General features: G+C 37.4%; 1 protein-coding gene across 3 annotated transcripts in view; it reads left to right on the top strand.

The window, feature by feature from the left end:
* ARHGAP24 (Rho GTPase activating protein 24) overlaps positions 1-13,743 on the top strand; it is a 342,652-nt gene that overhangs the window by 190,234 nt on the left and 138,675 nt on the right. Inside the window, exon 1 of one of the 3 annotated variants that reach the window (XM_012770916.2) lies at positions 1,687-13,743. This exon is cut by the window's right edge and continues 19,922 nt beyond it. The exons of the other annotated variants lie outside the window; for them this stretch is intronic. The gene's annotated coding sequence lies outside the window, so the exon portion shown is untranslated. Of the gene's footprint in view, positions 1-1,686 lie in introns of those variants that run through there. 3 annotated transcript variants of the gene reach the window in all.

Genomic DNA, 13,743 nt, shown 5'->3' with positions numbered 1-13,743 from the left:
TATTTTGGGTGCTCAGGAGACTTTTTGGTTTGTGTCCAAGTTCTTAGTTGTGTTCTGTAAGAGAGGTTGCCATGGAAGTGGTTCTGGAATAAGCAACACGTTACTGCATCTTATACAGAAAGTGCTGTTTCTTCTCCTTTTTATAAAGTTACTGGAGCTATGTGTCGGGGAATCAGTGACTAACCAAATCCCAAGGGGCAGATCTAATATTAATCAAGTATTAAGTATTTTAGTTTAGTTCCATTCACACACATGCTGTTCACATACACACATAGCTGGGAAATAGCATAATAATGATTTGTAGGAAGGAGTTAGAGAAAAGGAAAAAGAAAAACATTCATCTTCTAGTTGATACAATTCTTTTATGCAGAGATTATGCTTTAGGAAAAAAATGAATAAGGCAAGGCTAATTTTCTCAATGGTTTTTTGATTTCTTGAACTACATTCTAACTTACTTGCAAGTTCTTTTAAGCTGGAAAATGCTATACAGCAATTTTATGTACCATATACATTGAATTTAATATTATATGACAATATGTACTTTCTTATCTTCTAATATTATATTTTTATGTTGTGCATTTCAGAGTAAGAAGAATCACTGATTTGTCAATGATCTTGATAATGATGGTATACACTTTTATTAATTCCACTTTTATAATTAATCCAGTTTGATTAATTAAACTGGATATATTAGATAGATACATTAAGCTGTAAATTGAGTCCAGAGCAATTCTAAATTCCAACTTTAATTAGAGTCTTTTACTAATTACCTGACTATCCAACTTTATTCAGAATTACATTGTGAGGACTTTTATGTTAGAGGCCCTTTTATGTTTAAGTTGTTTTTTTTTTTTTTTAACTACAAGTTTTACACAGTCACTGTGGAAATTTTTTCTGAATGTTAAAGCATCTTGTGGTGTATATGACAGGCTTTTCTGTTTGAAAAATGAATTCAGGACTGCCTTTTGTCTGCAACAATGAATTTGGGCTATGCATATGTTTGGAAACTTTGTCTAACAATTGTCCAGAAATTTTGCTTATTTTTCAACTTTTTCACCTTTTTTCACCTACACCTTTCAATTAAATGGCATGACATTTGAAAATAAAATGTTATTCCAATTGAAACACAGGTTTTTAAAATTGAAAATATGCTATTTTACATCAGTGCAAATAAAGCTATTCTTCACTTGACTGAATCTTTCATTTTGATCAAAATTTAGTTTTAATATTCATACCTAAATAGGAAATTAACGGATGTGCATTTTACAAGGAGAACTAAACTTAAAATTCCTGAAAAGTCAATTTCATTTTGAATACACACTTAGGAAAAAACTTCGATTTAGAAAGATACTTTTTTTAAAAGTGGAAGGGGAAGAAATCACTGAAATAAATTAATACATGTTAGTGTTCACTGGTACCACCTTATAAGGTCCTTCTTAGCACAACCTTGTAAGAATTCTCCAAAAGCCTCAGAATTTGGCCCCTTGTAAACTAGATTTCGGAGAGTAAGATTTATGGTTACCAAGGAGCTCCCAATTTTAATACTGTAGGTTGTGCACAGGGGAGAGAAGCTGTTGAGATTTCTGAAGTTGCTGAAGAGAAAAAGAGATCATTGCTTTATAAAAATCCACAGTTAGTTCCTAGCATGTTGCATCATTAAAAAAAAAAAAATCCACAGTTAGTTCATTTTCAATTATAACGTCTCAGAAAAGATGCTCAAACCCACTCATTTATGTTCTTATATATTGGCTTTTGTTTAATGTACTAAATTGGTGGTTCTGAACAATTTAAGAGGTGACATGGTAAAAGAACAAAATTCTCCTTGTACACCTTAGTTATGTAATAACTGTTTGCTGAATGAATATTACTTCCTAACCTTAAGTTAAAAGGGCATTAACAAATAAAATGACAAAACTGCTATGTTTTATTTTCTATTTTATTACTGAAGTAATTGTTACTCAGTTTACTGTTGGGTCATGCTAAAACATGAACACTTCATTCAGCAAAGCCATTTGATAAATTATGAAATTGTTATTAGCAAACAAATAATTTGGAACTGTAAATCGCTGTGAAGAAAAAGCACCCAGTAACTGTAGTCAATAATAATTCAAAAAGTAGAGTTGAAGGACAAGAAGATTATCAGCTGTCTTCCTTTACCCTTTTTTTTTTTTTTTTGGTTTTATTTTGCTGTAAGCATTGCGAGAACTCTTTGTGTATCATTTAGAACACTTTGAAATAAAGCAGTTTACAGTTGTGTATGATTACATTCTATGGCTCTACTGTACATACTTGAACATGTCTTCCATTGTTGGGAACCTGCATTGTTTCTTTTGTGAATGAAATTAGGCTACTCATGGGTTTTAACATGTGATTTTTGCTCATTTGATTATTTTAGAACTGCCATGACTTAGAAATTGGCAAATCTTGGTCTTTTTTTTTTTTACAGAGTAGATAACTAAGTCAAGAAATATTACTCCTCTAGAACTTTGGCTTCTAAACTTTCATTCTAATTTCTATAGTCATCCAGAAAAGGTAATGACTGGGCAATGAATTCATTCAGGGACAGGAAGTAAAAGCGACATTTCCTTCTGTCTGAGTTAGAGATCAACCACGTACCCTATTCTCTGAAAATCCCCAGGGAATGGAAGGGTTCTCATACTAAAGACAGCAGTCATGAGCCCATGCCAGAGCTTTTTAATACTCAAAGAGTGATAAACATATAATAGCTATGGGAACATTTTTAAATAGCTGTCATTTTGTTAATGAGTGCTTGCTAAAGCATTTCCTGGGCCACTGGTGTTTATGGAACTTTTAAACAAAATATTTATGAAGATGGAACCGGGACTTGCTTCATAAATTATGTCCTTTTACTTGCACCTTTTTATTTTTCCTTAGTGCACAGCTGATGTCCAGGCCTCTGCCACCCTAAACAAACAACCACTCAACTTTCTACCACATTCTCTCTTCCTGGTGCCAACAAAAATACCTATTTTCTGTCTCTGCTTCCTTGCCTCCCTCTAACTCCATACCAGTTGCAGTTTGGAATTTGTTTCTACCACAACAGCAAAATGACCTCTCAGACGTTGCTCATGATGGGAATTAGCAGCTAAATCCAAACCACCTTTTGTCCCTACCTCCACCTTCTGCTCTTTCTGCCATTTGTACTACTTACTATCATGCTTTTCTTGAAATAGTTCCAGTTTTTGACGTTTGGGATCTTGTACTTGCCTATATAGCTCTATAGTTCTTCCCCTCTTTGGGAATTTTTTTTTCCTTCCCTCTCTTTAGAGGGCTTCTGTCTTCTTCCCACCTTCTTGATTTGAGTGTCTGTGTTTGTTTTGGTTGCTTTTTTTTCCCGCCTTCGTGTTTCTTCCTCAGAAAATTTCATCCAGTCCCATGGCTTCAACCTAAGGCCCAATCGAGATCTCTGGTCAGCAAGGCTGCTTCTAACCTTCGTGTGAGTTACAACAATTTATACAGCCAGGTGCTAATTATTGTAGAATTTTAGAAACTATATTCTTGGCATTTTTTTTTCTCTTTATCTCCATGGCCAGCATCTCACTCAGAATTTAATTATCTCGTGTTAGTTAGCCTTCTGTCTCCACCATTTGCTCTCCCTTTGTTTCCCAGCCCATCCATCCCCTACACATCTAGCAATTTAAAGTTGATTACCTATCTGTTTAGATATAGATACATAGATATAGAGATATATAGATATAGTTATATCCCAGATTTTTCAATGAGTCCTTAGTATTCATAGGCAGACAAGAGCAATGGCTGTGGAGTTGAATTTCAGAATTTGAGGCCAGTTTTGGTGCATTTGCATGTGTCATCCTCTGTGAGTTACTTAATTGTTCTAAACCTCAGTTTTCTAACATGAAATATGGTATCAATGATGGTTAGCCTGTATCAAAACCTTCTACATGCCAGCTATGGTGCTCTATGCCGTTCCTATGCATTGGTTCATTCAGCACTTAGAAGACATTTTATTAGATTTATACTAGACATTTTTGAAAAATGAAATCCAATTAATCCTAAAGAGTTTGCTTTATTCTTTGAGTTCAGTTTGTTTTCTGAAGAACTCTACACTAAAGTTCAGATAATACCAATGACCTTGGCCCAATTGCAGGTGGTGATGAAACAAAGGTTAAGTGAGTATTATATTTTACATAGAAACAAAGGCATCTCCTATTTTTTTTTAAGAAAAGGGATCAAGAAAAGTAAAACTGAGTGTTTCTTCTTTTTAACAATTACAGACTACATAATGCAAATAAATATTTTATTCAAGGTTTGTATGTATTAATAGTTTTATTTATTTATTTGTTATGGCTCAATCTGATCTTAGAGTCACAAAACAAGCAAGTGGAGTAACCAGAAACCTATCCTGATGTTTTTGACACCAGGCTGTCTCATTTGCAGACAGTTTCACTTTTTCTGAATTTAAGAATCTGTCAGTGCCATAGTCAAATGTAAGTGGACATACGTCAAAGTCATGACTAAGAGTCTTCAGTCGTGTGCTAAGAATATTATTTCACCATAATTTTATCCTAGGGTCATGGATTAATTTTTCCATAGTGACACATACCTGTCTCTTTGGGTAGATAAACTGGCCACTTTTCATTACACCCAATATGGGTGTTTTGTATTGTTAGTGTCTCTTCTAGTGCTTTCTCCCAGAGACTGCTACGATTATTTATCTCAAAGGACTTGGGCTCCTTCTTGACATCAAAGGGTTCTGTGGCTTATTTCATTTCCTTAATCAACTCATTAATTGCATAAGTATAAATGGGAAGTTGCATAAGTCATACAATAGGGAAGTGGCACGGGATGTTAAAGATCTTGTAATTAAGACCCCACATATTCCAAACGACCCAAACAGTCCAAGCTAAGGTAAGTGAGTTATCAGCAATCACACAACAACGCTAGATGTGTTTTCTCTGTTAGAACCTTGCAGTCGTACTGGTAACCTCTTACAATATTAATTGCATTGCGTAGCCTCAGACTCATGGTAGGAGTAAAGCTGAGCCTTCTCTTTCCTTCTGCCTCCATCTTGAGTGTCAGCATGAATTTTTGCAGTCCAGTCTGTATTGTAGAGAGCCATCCCCTTTTTCATTCATAGGAGCTGCTTTTTGATGGGGGCTACCAAGGCTTTCTATACTTTGAACTTCTTCAGCTCGCGAAATGGGAATTAGTGGCGTACATAGAAAATAAAATAATGAAATATTTATGCATCATTCCCAAAGTGCAGCTCCCAATGCTCCACAGCGTGCTTTAAAGTCAAGTAAATCTTTGCATCAGAAATACACTCGTACCTTTCAAAAAGTATTGATGTGATGTTATAGCAGTTTTCTAATATGAAGTGCTGGCTCCCTTATGAACACACACACACACAGATAGTGGGAGAAATGGTTTGGGACCACCACTGCCTCTTCTGAGATGATCTCCCTGGCTCCATCCCTCCTCTTCAGCTCCCCCAGCACGCTGCTGTGACTTTCTCTGTGCTTTGCTCTTTCACTTCTTACTGACTGGTCCATTTTCCTAGTTCAGTTCCACTGCAAGCTCTTAGCGGGTAGGGGCTTTGTGTTCTCTCTTTGTATGACCAGGGCCTAGCACAGTGCTTAACATGTGAATCCCAAATTTGGGGGGCCAGTATTGCTCTAGTCTTCTTGTTACAAAAGAGCAGGTATCCTGTCTGAGGCATTTTCACACGAGGGTGCGTTGGAGGATCGGCCAGCTTATCCCAGTGGACATCTGGCTAGTCAGCTGGAAAGTAAAGAGACATAGGCAAGAGGACATGAGTTTCCTTCTCTTCCCTTTGGGCAAAAGATTTCAGGGTTTTGCTCCCTCTATATTTTATTTCTTATTTGCTCAGATTTCATAATAAAGCAGACGACCCTTCAGGTGACTCATTAGACTTTGTTTATCTTAGATTCTTCACCATTTGTGGGCATCTCAGCAGTCCCTTCACGTGATGGGGACTTGGACTAAATGCTGACACTTGACAAGTATTTTGAGATGTGAACTCATGATCTATCTCTTTGCATTTGGCTTTGCTCAATTTGCCATTTATTTTATGATGAATATTGCCTGAGGCAAGGGATGATTCAGAAAAAGCATTTTGGATGTTTTTGTTTGCAACAGCCTTTGAGTTTCAAAAAGCTAACTCCATAAGGCCTCAGAATTCAAAATTTAAACTATAACAGCAATAATAACAACAAAATAAAACAGATCTCTTTATCCCATCCCTAAAAACTAGATGATGATTCTCATGGTAGTGGAGCCAAAGGGGAAAATCGAAGGAAAGGAAAAGATACCTCACCTGCTTGAGGGGTGCAGGCTGGGACTCTGAGTGAGGGCTCCGTGTTCTGCCCCATCCATGAGCTGGGTACCTGGAGGACAGAACTGGAAACCCAGGTGAGATTGGGCAAATCTAAGAGCAGAGAAACATGTGAATCATTTCCTGTGTAGAGTGCATGGAGTGCTGTAAAACTAGAATTGTATTTTTTTAGTGTTCTGCAGAGTGCCAGGTCATTAGAAGTGGGTTTCTAAGCAGACACGTCCAAAACAGCCTCCCAGGTCATCCTCGTGCCCCAAGTGTAGCCAAGGAGGAGCAGGTGGAGAGCCAGATCTGGAGAAGCCCACAGCTAGCCACAGGGTCTGTGGACAAGTCCAGGAACAGACAGGGGTGAGGAAACCAGCATCTCAGAGATACCCATGTTTGCAGAGAATGATGAGCATAAACCAGCTCCCCACTCTCCCCCAACCAGGACGCGGAACCCTGCATGTCCCTGACATCAGATGATGCCCAGGAAAGTGGGGGCCCTCGATTAACCAAGATTAAGTTTCAGCCACCTGGCAGTATAAAGAATAAGGTAGTTATATATCTTATACACCTGATTTTGTAGACCAAAATCCATTCCTTCTGAGAGATCATATTTTTAACTTAAACCAACTATTTTTAGTTATGTATTTTGCTATAGAAAACTCTGCTGTCGAAACAATGGTTTATAATCTTATCAAAAGCCTAAAATGTACTTGTTTTTCTTTGAAGTTGGAGGATTTCAAGGCTAGAAAAGACAAAGTGTAAGATTTGACCTGATTAGGTCTTGAGCGTAGAGGTGAGAGGATTAGGGAATGAAAAAAGAAATCTTATAGGAGAATCTCCACTCTAGACAGCTTAATAGAGCTTCAGATCTTAGTTTACATTTCATCTAAATTCTGATCTCTAAGGATCACAAGCATTTATTATCTTTTGTCTCCTTACCAATGTTATCTTAAGTGATAAAAAGCAAATGCTGAAATTTTGGCAAATGGCTGGTAAAAGGATTGTTGCTTGGCTAAAAGTGCCTTATAAAGTGAGCCCATACTGGTAATGAGTGGTCTTTACCCAAGTTCTTAAGCATAGCTAAGTTGCCCCCAAAGTAACATCTGCTCCAAGCTATGAGCTCCATAGAGATCAAGACAGAAAGGAAAAAAAAAATCAATTCTGGTGTCCTGAGGGTGTGGCATAATAAGAAATATATATTTGGTCTCTGTCCCCTGTTCCTGGGACACAACTCTTAAAACTCTTGAAATTTCGGGAGTGATAAGAGTGTCTTTTGCATGCTAATAAGATGCCTGGTAGCCGGTTGGTCCCCTAGATAAGGGTACAGGGTCTGGTCTCCAGAAAGACCAAGGCTTGATTAGAGGGTTGGAACTTTCAGCCCTGACCCTCACCCTCTAGGGAGGAGAGAGAGGCTGAAGGTTGAGTTAATTACCAATGGTAGATAACCTAATCAATCATGCCTATGTAATTGAACATCCATAAAATCCCTAAATAGATGGGGTTTTGAAGAACTTCTGGGTTGGTGAACACATCGAGATGCATGCCCAGAGATGGCATGGAAACTCTGCGGAGAATCAAAGAATAGGCAATACTGAACAGGCCAAGCAGGCTTTCCCTCCCCCCTTTTCTTTTTCTTTTAGTTTTCAGGGAAAGCAGTCAGCAGATTGGCTGGAGTTCAGGGATAGGACTCTTTAAGATTGAAATGGTAACCAAGATACGGGTTCATTGAGCAAATGGGTATTAGATATTAGATAGGAAGTAAAAAACTATAAAAGCAAAAACTCAACTTATAATAGGAAAACTAAAAATCTGATGCTACAGAGTGTGGGGCAAAGCTAAGTTAGCAGCGAGAGCCCAAAAGTCGTAGAGAGAAGCAGATCCATAGGTATTGGGAATAAGAGAAAGCAAGGTGTTCTGCAGGGCAATGCCTGTTCTGGACCTTTGACATTCATGCTAGGAGACTGGAAGTTCTTAGGGAAATGGGGAGGTTAATGCCAACCATCCCAGTGCATTCCCTGTAGATACTATTGATGGAGATTACGATGGCCCCTTGCTGAGAGGCCGTGTTAAGGATACATCAGAAACCCCTTGAGAAGTCCTATTCAACCATTAGTGTGGTATCAGCTCTTCTAAGACAACTGGATTCTTATATCTCTTTGCTTTACGATCTAAGTTAGAATATTATATTTTCATTGCCTGAGTTTCTGCAGTGTCTTCCAATGCCTTGATTTGAAATACGCTTTTCTCTTTTCCTCTCTCAATAAATCTGTGCATATTAGATTTTTTTATTGGATGCAAAAATCACCTGAAGAACTTAAAATGCAGATTTCTGGGCCCTATGCCCAGAGTGTCTGATGCAGTTAATCTGCTATGAGGCCCCAGAATATACATTTTAACAAAACTCCAGGTGATTATGATGCAGATGGTCCATGGACCACACTTTGAGAAGCACTGCTTTAAGTCATCTAAGTGCTTTGGGAAATTTGACAATTCGCTGGCCATCTCTCAGACTGCCTTCTACTCATGTAGCAGCACAAATCATTCTTTTTCACGCCATATGTCTTGATTGGAAGCTATGAAAATGGTCCGCATAACTATATCCCTGACCAAGACGCTGAAAATTTTAGGATACAATTCAGAATTCAAGATTGAATGTGTTTTGGCTGTCGTTAGTTTTATTGTAGCCATGATTTTAAGGGCAATTTATTTTTTATTGAAATTGAGATCCATCCTGAGATATGAAAATGTTTTTAATTTATACCTGAAATACAAGATTGTATCTTTTTGCTCTTCCCAGAGTGAAATGTCTCTCCTAATTTATTAAAATAAGTGTTCTTTTCAATCTCAAGCATTAAGACGGCTGCAGACTCTTGGTAGGAGTTAAAAAGGAGTATTTGGGATATTTACAGTGTCTCTGGAAGAACTGGAAGCAGGGCAACAAGTAGTCATCACATATGGGAAAGATTTACATTGCCTGAGTGGGCTCAAGTTTGATGTAGTATAAATGGTATTTTCAAGCACTCCAGTTCCCCAGATTTTCCATGGCTACAGTATATGCTCTTGTCTCTACTGAGAAATATGTTAGTCTAGGGAATATTGAATAAGCATTCTTCCAGGCACTGTAGTCATCATAGCTTTTGTTTTCGGCCAAGTGGAGTGTGACTGTTTCGCATATGATTGTGCTCTTCGTGAACTACATTGGAAAAAATGAAAACCTGGTCTAAAAATAAACACATTAAGCATTTAACCATACAGCAGTAAATATTTGTTATTTCTAAGGTCTGTAAGAACCAAATAGCAGGCTTATGCAGCATATTGAAAATACAGTGCTAGTCAAAACTCTTGCTGTATGCTTACTGTTTTAAACCCAACAAAGGAATAAGGAAACATGGAAAGGGAGGAACCCCATGAAATAAGGTTAAAAGGGCAATTGTTTGAAAAAGCAGGTAGGATTAGAACTAAATGTCCATATTTTAGGAATCTCTGCAGACCTTTTACATTTTTGTTTTTCATAATGAATCTTATCATGAGTGTGTTCATTGCTGTACATTTTGCTGCTGTAACATGGATAGAATAAAGAGGCATACTTAATGGCAAAGACAGGAAGCACTGATGTCAGATATTGCTCCCTAAGTGATTAAGATTTGAGAAGTGACCACAAAAAAGAAATTACATGTGTTAACATATTGAGATAGTCCTGAATTGTGATCACCAATGATTTTCACTTCTCTGCTCTCCAGGCATGTAAGAGAATTACATTTCTCCCCTCCTTTGAAGTTAGCTATGGTCGTGTAACTTGCTTTGGCCAATGCAAAATGAACATACGGGATGGGCCCCACTTCCAGGTAGAGGTTTTCGGTGCCCCTGTCAGGGTCCTCGTGTGCCTTCCCACTATGCTGGGGTCCTGGAAGCACGTATTGGGGTGCCTGGGTGACTATGATGAGCTGAGGCCTCGTTGACCCACATTGACAAGTGGTATACATCAGAAACAATCTCTGTTATGGAATCATTTGTTAGGACAGGATGATTTAGAATATCTTGACTAGTACAAATGCAGACGTGGAGGCAAGAAAATATTTCAAATGTTTTGATAGAAAATGGGAGATTCCCAAGTAAAAGTGGAGGTTATCAAAGTGCAATTGTGCAATGTGTGTCCTTTAACAGAGCTCAAGGGCCAGCCCAGTGAAAAGAATTGTGCTTGTCAGTGTAATTGTGGGGTCAGTTTTGAGTTGTAAGGAGCTAAAAAATGGTACTGAAAAATTCATGTTCATGTGTATGCAAAGATCAGAAATACACAACAAAGCTGTCAGTGGTGGCATGTGAAAACTGACAATGAGAATAAATGAGATAGAAATTCTACTCTTCCTTTTAACAGTGCAAGCTTTTTTTTTTAATGAGCTTGAAACAATTTTATAATTAAAAATACAAATATGGGAAAATTTAATGTTATACTCCAATAAAAATCTCAAGTTTTGACAGCTTTAAAAATCTAAAGTTTTGACAGCGTTGACAACTGTATTTCAGATAAAACATGATTGTCAGGATTAAGAGAATTCAGCATATGTTGGTCCTGAACGAACGTTCTTAGATCAAGGACGTGCAGGAAATAGGAGTCACATATGTGAGCCCTATGAAAGCCAAGCCACACATAGTCTACTCACAGCATAAACTGCTTTGAAGGACATGGCCCAGTCACCGTAAATATTTTTTTGAATCCAATGAAGTCTTTGAAGTATGCTACAGTATGTTTCAGTTCTTAATATATTGCAATATCTCTTAACACTCTCTCACTTCTTTCGATTGTCCCGAAAACCCATCTGAACCCTCAACAAAACTTTTTTCTGTGGTCTGAAATCCAGCCCACGGCCCCTCCCTTTCCTTTTTTTTTTTTTTTTCCTCCTTTTTTTTAAATACTTCTTTCTACTTCAAGCAGTTTCTCTCCTTGGTTGCCTCTGTTCTCTCTGCCCACTATTTCAGTTTGGCTTCATTTTCTCAGGAAATGCCTGATCCCGATGAGCTAGGATATTTCCTGTTTTAGAAATCCAAGATCATCAAGTTGATTTATTGTAGCACAATTTGAGGCTCTGTCAGACCTCATTGTCATGCATCACTGGAGTACATCAACAAATTGCACCCATCAACGAATATTTGGACTTGTTTTAACTGCTTGTCATTATTTAATTAAGCTCAAAAATGTCATTGTATGTAGGGAACCCATTGTTTTACACTATTGAAGAAATTCTTGTTGAAATAGGGTAATATTTTTTCTGGCATCATAAATTAAAGACAGTAAGAAAAATAGAGAGTTGACAGATAGGAAAGAAGCAGAGTTAGCTCCCGGTTAGATAACACCAATAAATTTTTTAAAAATGAAATTTTGTGTTAGCAGGAAGTCATAAATGTTACAGCATACACCATTCACTACCCCTGTACTTGTAGGAACATGAAATAGTACAGCATTTATTTGCTTTAAATTTGTCTAAATAGTAAGTTGAATGTCCACATTTGAGTCTGAAATATCTCTAAAATGTATATTTCAAGAAACTTTGAATTGCTCATTTCCAATAAGCTTCTGTGATGAGTAATCATTAAGGAAAAAGAGGTGAGCATGTCTTCTGTCTCTAGATCTTAAAAGATTTTTTTTCTTAGAGATGTATGCTTTAATTTCTGGACATGGTTCTGAAATATGGGTGCTGAGAGGTTCCTAAACCCCCAAAACATAGCTCAGAAAAATAAAAATAGGGTTATTAAAAATTTTAAGCCTATTTCCCACAGAATATTCAAAGGGTAGGATAATTTCTCCTCTTTTAGTTCTATTTATGGCACCTGGCAAATTCTGCCACCACATTTCATTTTTAAACATGCCTTCAAAGTTTTAAAATGATGACCATCAGTTTGTATATACTCCTTTTAAAAATCTCAGATAAAATATGTGAGGGAACAAGATTAGGGTATTTCCTATTATAAAAATGGAATGCTCTTATGTAGTAGTCCTCAGCCTTTTTGGCACCAGGGACTGGTTTCATGGAAGACAAGTTTTCCATGCATGGGGGTCTAGGGGGGGTTTCAGACAAGTTCTCGTGAGGAGCAGGCAACCTGGATCCCTCACATGCGCAATTTACAGTAGGGTTCACGCTCCTGTGAGAATCTAATGCTGCCTCTGATCTCACGGAAGGCGGAGCTCAGGCGGTGACGCAAGTGATGGGGAGCGGCTGTAGACACAGACAAAGCTTCGCGGGCTCACCTGGCACTCACCTTCTGCTGTGCGGCCAGCTCCTAACAGGCCACAGGATGGCACTGGTCCTCTGCCTGGGGCTTGGGGACCACAGCTCTTATGTATACCCTGAAAAGAAAATATGAATAGTCCTTAACTGTTTTCTTTGCTATTTATCCACTATTCATGGTACACTAGGTGTTGCCTAAAACACACACACACACACACACACACACAAGAAGCAGTGCCTTCTTTTTGAGAATTTATGATTCACTGTAAGCATATAAGAAAATGAAACAGCAAAATGATAGGTGTATAAACGAGACGATTTCGAAGAAAATTTATTGAGGTTTCCACCTGAGAAGAAAATGTTGTGATTTATTTAATAGTACGAAGCAATGAGTAAAAGGATTTATCATAAAACTCTTGCTATTTTCTCTAGGGAACAGTATTTCTCATGCTTGGGGGAAAAGGCATGTCCAATAGCTTAATCAAACAATCTAAATGTATATCCTAGAGAGGGCATAAAACCATACATTCTGGAACTTTGAGGGGAAAAATCCTTTGTACTATATTTTCAACAGAAATGTCTCTTTCTTGTGACCATTTCTACTGTTTTTGAGAGTTCTCTGAGACTACTGGAAGTAGCTGCCTTAGCCTTTATAATGCAATTTACATCTGTTATTTATTGAAATAACGAAGTGGTGAAGTGAAATAGAGATATTAGATGCCACTGAAAATTATGTCGCTGATGTTTTCAGTAGCCTTTTTTGTAATGTTACAAAGCCAGTGACATAGTCAATAAAGTACAAAGGGAGAAAGACTAATCCCTAAATATAATTGTAGTATATGATGCTTTTAAAATAGGCTTTCATCTTCAAAGTGTTATTGAAAATTCTTTTATTTAAGCATTATCTTGACCCTTTTAGAAAAATTCGATTGTGTGCTCTTTTGAATGGGTAACACCAAGCCTGTACCCATGACAGGCTGTTTCGTCACCAGGTAAACAGAAGAATATTACCTCAACCACCTTATCTCTTCCATTCCATGTTACAGTTTTTCATACTTCAATATTTTTGAAATTGGTATCTGTCTCAGAGTTGATGTGTATACTGACACAGAAATTTATACAAAGTTCATACAAAGAAACTCATGTTACCACAGAGGCAAGAAAATATAGTAATAATCTAACAAACTTGTCTTC

Source organism: Microcebus murinus, chromosome 29, assembly GCF_040939455.1.
Source record: "Microcebus murinus isolate Inina chromosome 29, M.murinus_Inina_mat1.0, whole genome shotgun sequence".
NCBI lineage: Eukaryota > Metazoa > Chordata > Mammalia > Primates > Cheirogaleidae > Microcebus > Microcebus murinus.
This window is presented reverse-complemented; position numbering and strand designations above follow the sequence as displayed.